The following is a 9082-nucleotide window of genomic DNA, read 5'->3' as shown; positions in this document are numbered from 1 at the left end:
TAGATTTTCCTATTGCCTTATGTTATTAGTGGCTTCTGAAAGCTAAATAGAAACCAATGCTATTTCACACATAGCTAATCTCTTGTAAGATTTAAAGAAAGTATCTTCAGCTAAATAGGGGAAACTTTCTGAATGATAGTAGTGAAAAATATATGCAAAAATTATGTTAATTAGAGGGGCTTTAAATTTAAATTTAGCTTTTAGAACCATGACAAGTATTTTCTTCTCCAATAAATTACATGGGATATGAACATTTTTTTCTGTTTTCCATTTCAAGATCAAATGATCTCATAGGTTTTGGCAACTCTACCTCAGGTTAGTAAATGTCTCTTTTTTCCAAAAATATATTCACAACCAGGAGCATCATTGCAGAGATTAATTCCAGAAGGAGACAACAAAGGTGATGTTACTAAATATTTTTGATCACTGGAAATGTATTTTAAAAACTTTATCAACTCTAACCATTTGATTTTGACTTAATCTACAAACCCAGATGGCCTATTTGAGGCAGCCAAACAGAGCAATTGGTTGAGAACTGTAATTTTGCAAACTTGTTAAATATGAGAATATTTTTTCAGGGCTGGCTGCAGCTGCAGTGAAAAATTGCAGAATTGTTTTACAGTCATTATGTGTTGCAGATGGGAGCCTGAATTCTTGCAGCTTCCCAGTTCCCAGTCAGAGCAATATGGGACATTTCCTTTACCTTTAATTTATGACAGTACCACCACATGTTTTATTTTCATTTAGCAAGTAAATATATTAAGAGTCCACTGCCATCAGGAAAAGACTTCCCTTACCTTGGCATGGGAACCTTAGTTCACGTCACTGAGGACCAGCCTACTCTGAGTTAGAGCAACATAATTTGTTCCATACAATTCAGATGAAGGATGTTCATAATCTAGGGATGAAGCACTCTTTGGTGAACCAGTGCAAAGCACAGGCAAGGTAACATTATACAGTGAAGCACTGAGCTGTTCTGGTTTTGAGCTCTGTATATGACTGCCTATAGATTAGGACAGAAAAATATGAGGACTAGCAGATGTGCCATGTTATGGTTTGCATAGGAATCACAATTTAAAAGAACTAAGAAAAAATATGCATTTAGCATATAGTTATTAGGTGGACACTACTTCAGAAATGTTTTTCATTTGTGTACTGTCTATCACTGTATTTATTTCTAGCTGTATTTTAGCATACTGCTAAAACCCTGTATAATGGGTATATTATTAGTAGGGTGGTGCTTTTAAGAAAAGGATATAACCAGTTTTAAGTTTTCAGTGCTTCTGAATACTCTGTTCATTATGAAGCTGGAACACAAAATGTCCATTCTGCTTTGATCAAGGGTGTCATGTTGTCTCTCTCTATATTTTGTCTCTAGTTTGTTGTTTGGACTTTTTTTTAAATTTTCTGTATGTAGTTACCTCCAGGGTAGTAAAGACAGTAGTAGACAGTTGGCAACCATCAAAGAAATAATGAAGCATTTCCTTTAGAGGCTGTAGAGCTGTTCAGAATATCACTTCAAGGCTAAGAATAGCACAGAGAATTTAAATTACAGTGCAGTGTTGAATTTTTGTGCTGTGCCTCTACAGTTTTCTTTCCTTCGTTTAGGAAGATCCTATGATTATTTGAATCCATAGGCTGCTGGAAAACAGTTACTGAAGTATGAACTCAAGATGATGTTATTTGGGGACAAGGAAGAATAAAGGCCCCAGGAATCAGAAAGACAATGTTTCTCTCTCATTATTTTGGGTCACTGAAGATTACATCTGAAAAGGATAATCTCAGATAGGTATTTCTAGGCTCACATATGGAGAAGTAGGACAAGAGATTATTTAACAGCTCAACACAAAATTTGTTGGTTAGGGTAGCTGGTGCCAAATACTCAGTGTACTTGGCAATAAATTGCTTTTTATCTAGCTTAATCTCTTTGCTAAAAACTAGCATAACTAATGCATACTCAAAAAAAAAAAAAAAAAGGAAACGTTCCTTCTTGGATGAAAACTGATTAAAAAAAGCATCTCTTCCCAGAGAGCATCTCCTCTGGAGCCAGGAAAGCAGGTAACCAGATAGGGCTACCTGTAAAGGCCTCTGCTTTTTCAGGGTCAGAAAGTTCCCTAGGACCTTGTAAGGCCCTGTTGTTTCAGTAAATGCGAAGTCAGCTAATAAACATGCCAGTTCACTTCAATAATAGTCCTACACCTGCAGGCAAAACAGCAGTGTTAGAAAACAAACATTTGTGAAGAAATGGATTTTATGATTTAAGAATTAATATGTCATTGGCTCAATGAGAGGTATTTTGAGAAAAGTCATTTGTCATCCAAAGTATTACTGATGCTGCCTCTGGAAGTGTTTTGCAATAGAGTTGTAGTTAGAGTAATACCTAGGTTTGTGCCAACACAGCATAAAATACAAAAGCCTCAGAGATCTGGCTTTGACTCTCATACAGTAACAGATTCATGTGTCTTTAATATGTTTTACGTTAAAAAGTTCTATACAGTTAACCAAAATACTGTAGAACTCAGTGACTGCATAATAGCAATTATGCACTCTTTTATATTTTGACATGTATGAAGATAGTTAAAAGATGTAATTCTGTGCAAACCAGACTAACAAGGAATAAGAAAATATTCAGAAAATTTAATAAATAACATATTCTATTGATTCTGTAGGTGTTCTATTTACTTAATATGATATACTCAAGATTTTTCTTTGAAAACAGCATACAGATCTATCCCAAATGTCCCTGAAATAAAAGTGTAAGTTTTCTCTTGTGTGAGCAAGAAATTTTAACTTCTGCCATACAGTCTTCCTGAAATGGTAGAAACTGGTGTGCAATACAAAGCTGAAGTTTAAATAAAGTGAGTAGCTCAATAGGCTCATGGACAACCCCACTTCCAGCAGCTGGCATATTCTTAACAGAAAAGAATTTCAGTAGGATATTTTTTTCATTAGTGCTTTTGTCCTGGCAAACAAAGAAATAAATTGCTTCGTGACTCACCCTGCAGCTTGATAACATATGAATGAGGTGTGAGGTCATGTTCTGCTGTCCTTAAAGTCAATATCTAACCTCACAGGCATTATTTGCTCTCTGGAGTTGATTATGATCTTCATTACAACACCAACACTGGTAGTTTTAAACCAGCAAATTAAATTATTAATTTATTATGTATGTATAAAAAACTCATTACACAGTCTGTCCAAGAAGAGAGCACTTCAGCAACTCAGATGTTTCAACTAAAGATGATATGTGCAACTTCCTGCATCTTTAGTTTAAAAAAGCAGCTTTTGAAGCAGTTTTAATAGAGTCATAGTTGTATGAAAGATTCAGAGAAAAGTTTTATAATTTGCAAGTCTTAAATGCCTGGAAAATGTATCTGGAGCTTACAGGCATCTCCATGATGAATACTCAAGCTGAAAGGAGATTTTCGTCTCCCTGTGGCACGCACAGATAGAGCTGTGATTCTCACTGAATATTTGTTGCGCTGCTTTCATTTTGTTTGGAAGGGTGCGGATGGATAGCAAAACAATGTTCCAAAATTAAAAGCTCAGAAGACCTTAAACTGACCTCTTAAGTCCACATAATAACAAAGCAACATTGAAGACCTGACCTCACAAACTCAGAAAGCACAGTGCCAAATAATCTTGTACAGTATAGGAAAGCCAAAATATTGAACCTTATTTTAGCTCTGCTCTGACAGATGCACTGCAGCCTTAGGCTCAGGAGCTTTATGTGCTTTTCTGCTCATGAGTAACATTCAGCTCAAGCTTGTGGAAAAAAAAAAAAAAAAGAAAGGAAAAAGAAATCCTGCAGTCCACAAGTGGAGGTCCCCTTGCTGCAGGGGAGTGCAGACTCCTGTACAGCTGGGGCAGAAGATGCAGAGTGCAATGCCCTTTGGGTTTTTTCTTTGCTTGCTTGGGAAAGGATGTCAGGAACTAGATACAGTCGAGTAGTGAAGTGGCAGTCCAGGAAACACCAGTGCTTTGCTGGTGAAGGCTGACAAGAGGTCCATGCCCCTCCTCCGGCGTTTGTTGTTTACAAGTCTGGGTGGAACTCTATCACTTCAAGTGACTGGCTCTATGTGAGTTGTGTCAATGCAAGATTATATGCAGTGAAGTAGAAAATAGAGACCTATATTAGACCTAGAGAAAAAGATCTGTGAGGATTTAATTCCAGTTCCCTTCAGACAATGATCCTTAGCTCAGCCCTGAGTCTGGGTGCCATGGTACAGGCTACTCTCAGCACAAATGTAACCGCTAGAAAATTTTCTTTCAGATTTAGATATATTGGAGAATTGCTAAGGCCATTTTCTGAACTATGGAGTTAGTCCTAAGGACTGTGTTTGATTACCCCAATACTCAGTCATCTCTCTCGGATGGAGAGACAAGTTAAATGCTCCTGGACCAAATTATTTGCAGAGAATTTCATCTGAGTGCTGTCTCTTCATTTTGATACTTGACTTGAAATGAGTCTTTAAAACAAAGTGTTAACTGCAAAGAGTGGTTGTAGTGACATAAATATATCTGTTTAGGGCTCTAATGTGGGAAATAGTCCTACTCAAAAAAGCTCATATGATAGGAAGTTTGTGTTCTGACAATGTGGTGCTTATATGAGGATAAAAGTACAATGGGAACACTTGGCTGCTCCTCTGTAAGTTATGCAGCATGCATAATGCTTTTATTGTAAAAGATTACATTTTTCTTCTTTTAATAAAAAGTTAAGTCAGCAGATACAGTAGCAGTGCTGCAAATTAACTGTTTAGTCTTCTACCTTGTCAGTCCATGTATAACTTTCTGCTTTACATTTTGTAGTTCGATTGCTGTTTATTTAGTTAAAGGATATTTGTCAGTTTGTAGTGGAGAGTAATGTTTGGATCTTAGTATGAAATTGAGGAAATAATATAAAAACTTGAAACTGTCTAAATAATGAAATAGGGACGTTAAAGTTAAAAAATTCATACATATTTGGAAATCAGATGTCAGAAATTTATTTAGAGTTTCATTCTGCCATATTGGCGTATTGGCACAATGAAAAATTACAAATGTGGTGTGCAGGACTCTAGTATATCTTCTATGTGATGAAAATTAAATAAAATTACTTTAGGATACCTTTGTACTTGAAATTTGTCAGGAAGTTTGTGGGACAGAGCAAGAGGAAGGTTTGCATTTCTTTCAGAGTGAAGATGGATTATAATGCTTCGTGGGATTTGTATCCAGAGACACTTGCAGTCATTAGCCTTGTCAGGATTTTTTTTAATCTGAGTAACAGGAACTGTGGCTAATGGTGTATACAGTTACTAACAACATTATGATGGCAGAACTAGGTGCTGTCAGCATTATCTATTATAATACAGATATTTCTTAAGCTGTGGGTACAGAGGGTGGTGAGTGATCGATGAAGGATGAGACGACCTGAGAGGGATGTGGATTTTTTTCAGTTGAGGCAGGGACACACCTCCTCCTGGACCTTCCACACTGTCTCTGATTGTTTTCCCTAGGTTTTTGGCACACTCTCCTCCAGGCAGCAGAACCATTTGCACCATGAAGAACTGAAAGAGCTTGGCATTATCACAGTGTTTATGGAGGCAAAAGTCACTGCCACTTTGTCTGGGTACAGCACAGAGCCTGTCAAAGGTGGCCCCAGATAAGGTGAACTGATCAGAAGCTGAGAGCTCATCTGTTCCCATACATATCTGAAATTCCAGGAATGTTATATCAGTGTGCTCTACCTTGCTTGAGAGGGCAGCAGCTATAGGAAATGTTGCAGAATTTGTTCAGCTTACAAAAGGATACATTGAGTCTGGATAGTGTACAGCTTTATCTTTTCATGTTCTTATGAAAGAATAAGTTGCAATGGTGGGAGACTTAAGGCCTGGGGCATTACATAAAATACTTGACAAAGAATGTTAATACTTGCCTTTTCTCTTCTGGTCAGTTGTCCTTAAAGTAACTCCTGCAGACTCCATCTGGCCATCCTTATGTGACTTTGAAAAAGTCAGCACTATAAACTTCATCTGACTGTTAATTTATTATGGTGGTTTTTTTATATTTTCTTCTCCAGACAGATGGAATAGTAAGAAAATTCCCTTTGCTGCCAAGAAACAAGAAAAATGATGATATCATATTCAGGTGCTTTCCTCTACTCCATTTATTCTACATTGCAATTATGTTATGAAGGGAAAGGTAAACACACATATTCTCTGCCAAAGAAGAATGAAGAAAAACAGGGGAAAAAAAGTTTTGGAGGTTTTGTTTTTGTTTTTTCTCCAGAGGGCTGCCTTAGCAGGACGTTCATATATAAGAACAAAGGTGGTTGTTCTGCTATTCTTGTTGCATGAGACCCTTCAGATGGACAAGTATGTTGTAGGTGGATCTTAACCTTCCAACAAGAAGGAAGGAATTGCCATGTTAAGTGATCAACATGTAGCTATCTCTACATAGTGTTTTTAACTGGGATGATATTTCTTCTGTGGCGGATAATCTTCCATTTCTTATGTTTTTTTGAGGTGACAAGGCTGCTATCTTCTATAATGTATATTTTCTGCATATCTGAGAAGGTAGTCATCAGGATTCCATTAATGAGCTTGAAAGCTGACTGTTAATTGCTGTTAGTTAAAAAAGATTAAATCCATGGGCTAGAAAACCCTGTGCAATATGTAGAAGGAGTTAAACATACATGCTGGTATTATGAATGCCAGCCACATGTGGACATGCTGGTAGATTTTGAGAAGTTTGGATTTTGCTCAAGGCCTCAACTTTGCTATAAACCTAAGGCAAGAATAAGTTCCAATTTTTGCAAAAGGATAATCTTTTTAGCATTTCATATTGAATTAGTTACTTCCAAATTTAGATACATGCATATCTATCTATCTATCTATCTATCTATCTATCTATCTATCTATCTATATATAAACTCTGTTCTGAGGCTCTTTATGGGACTGCTACAGATGGAAAACCAATGTAACCAGCTTCCTACCTGTGGTCCTTGTATCCCAATAAAGAATGGAATAGTGGTAGCAAAGGGAAGTTGTCAGAAACTACATGTTCAGGAAATCACAGTAGCTGCTGCTGCTTCTTGAGAGCCAATGCAATCAGCTGCGGCTCAGAAGAGCCATGGTTTAACACCAAACTTCTCCAGAGAGGGTGTTTCTGAAAAAAGTTTTAATCTAAATTAAAATATTGGTGATTTTTCTTGACTAATGCAAACTATATAGGCTTATTCCTTATGTCCTTGATAGCAATTACATTACGCAGTGTTCAATCTACGATTGCATTTTCAGTTAAACTCTGAAACTAAAAAAAATGCCCTCATTGTCTTGTAGATGACTTAATATCCTCCTTTATTGTCTTCCTTTAAGGAAATGGTTTCTCAACAATTTTTAAGTCCATCTGGTGAAGAATGATTTCCTAAAGGTACCCACAGACTTAATTTAGATTTTAGGATCACTCCACCCACAACTAAATTGGAATTGAGATCTCTATTTATCAAAAGATTGGCAGGCAAGAAATGCAGGCAAATATATAAAAATAAAATGTAAAATCTCCTGAAAGCCAACTTACATTCAGAAATATATGGATAGATTTGTAAATGCCCAAAATGCTCTGATGTTCTTAAGCATTCCTATCCCAGTTCATTGAGCATTTTGGAAGAAGTTTCCAAAGCCTTCCACTGGTGAAAATTCCAGACTTTTCCTTAGAATTATATTCCCTATTTATATTAGAAAGTTTGTGTACTAGTTCACTTTTTATTTTTTGAATCTTATCCTCAGTACACTTGGAGACTAACACATCTGTACTTTTCTGATGTGTTCTTCAAAACATCACGTATCACTTATAACTGAAAACCTTTATTTTTTCCTACTATTTTTTCTATATGTCTTGTTTTCTTGACTCCATCAGAATTTTCTCAATATCTTTTTTTAAATATGTGGCCTATGGCTGGACCCTAAAATCATACCTCATCACACTTGGAAGGATTACTTTATTACTCCTGCATATAACACTCCTATGTATACACTTGTTTGCTTTTTTTTTTTTACCCCAAGATGATGGCAACACTGATTTTTGTTAAGCCTTGATTTATTCAGATATTGGTGGGTTTTTTTTCTTTTTTCTTTTTTCTTTTCTCTTTTTTCAACTGCTGTCTCTTCATTTACTTTCAATCTTCTATTTGCCATGGCAGTTGAACATGCTGAAATGTTATATATGCTATTTGTCCTAAACTAAACTGTAACCTTTTCCTAGCTATTTCTGCAGTTTGTCTGGGTATTTTGAAATTTTTAAAATTGTATTCTCCAAAGTATTTTCTGCCTTTAATAGAATCACAGAATTTTTAAACTTGGAAAAAACCTCATTCAGTCCATCCATTGACCTAGCTTGGTCCTGTTTACCACTAAGCTGTCCCTATGTCCCACACCTACTTTTATTTTGTAACTCTTCCAGGAATGCTGACTCCACCTTGTCACTGGGCAGCCTGTTGCAATGGTTAACATCTAAAGATATTCCATGGTTCATCATCTCTGTCTTTGATGAAAATATTTATCAAGGTCCAAGCCCACAACAGAACACAAACTTTCACAACAAATTATTTGTAGCTATTGAGGACATTTTTTGGTTTACCTATAAAAATATTGGGTCATACAGTGTCAGACTCCTAATTAAATTCACAAGCTCTATTTTCACACTGAGTGGTTAGGCGTAAGTTTCTTACCTGTTTGTTTCATAAGTACCTAGAAATAATACTTTGTCAGATGATATTTTCCTGTATTTTTTTTTCTGGGAACTCAGTTACAAATCATGGAGTCTAAAATTCCTAATTTCTTGCTAAACTGTAGTAATAATAATTTTTTTCCTTTTTTTTCGTCTCCTGGTTCATTTAGATTCCATTGTTTAATAAAATCTTCATTTTCTGGAATTTCCCAGCCTCTCTTATGCAGAAATTCAGAAGAGATAACTGAAATGGTTCTGCCTGGCCTTGGAATACAGGGATCAACATTGTTGATGCTCTCCCTGTTCACACCAGACTGAAATTTGTTTTGGCTCCAGACAAGATTAAATACACTAGACGGTCTCCAGTTGTTGTTCA

Source organism: Agelaius tricolor, unplaced genomic scaffold (genome assembly GCF_023055355.1).
Source record: "Agelaius tricolor isolate 1412-34295 unplaced genomic scaffold, bAgeTri1.0.p SCAF_4, whole genome shotgun sequence".
NCBI classification, from domain to species: domain Eukaryota; kingdom Metazoa; phylum Chordata; class Aves; order Passeriformes; family Icteridae; genus Agelaius; species Agelaius tricolor.
This window is presented reverse-complemented; position numbering follows the sequence as displayed.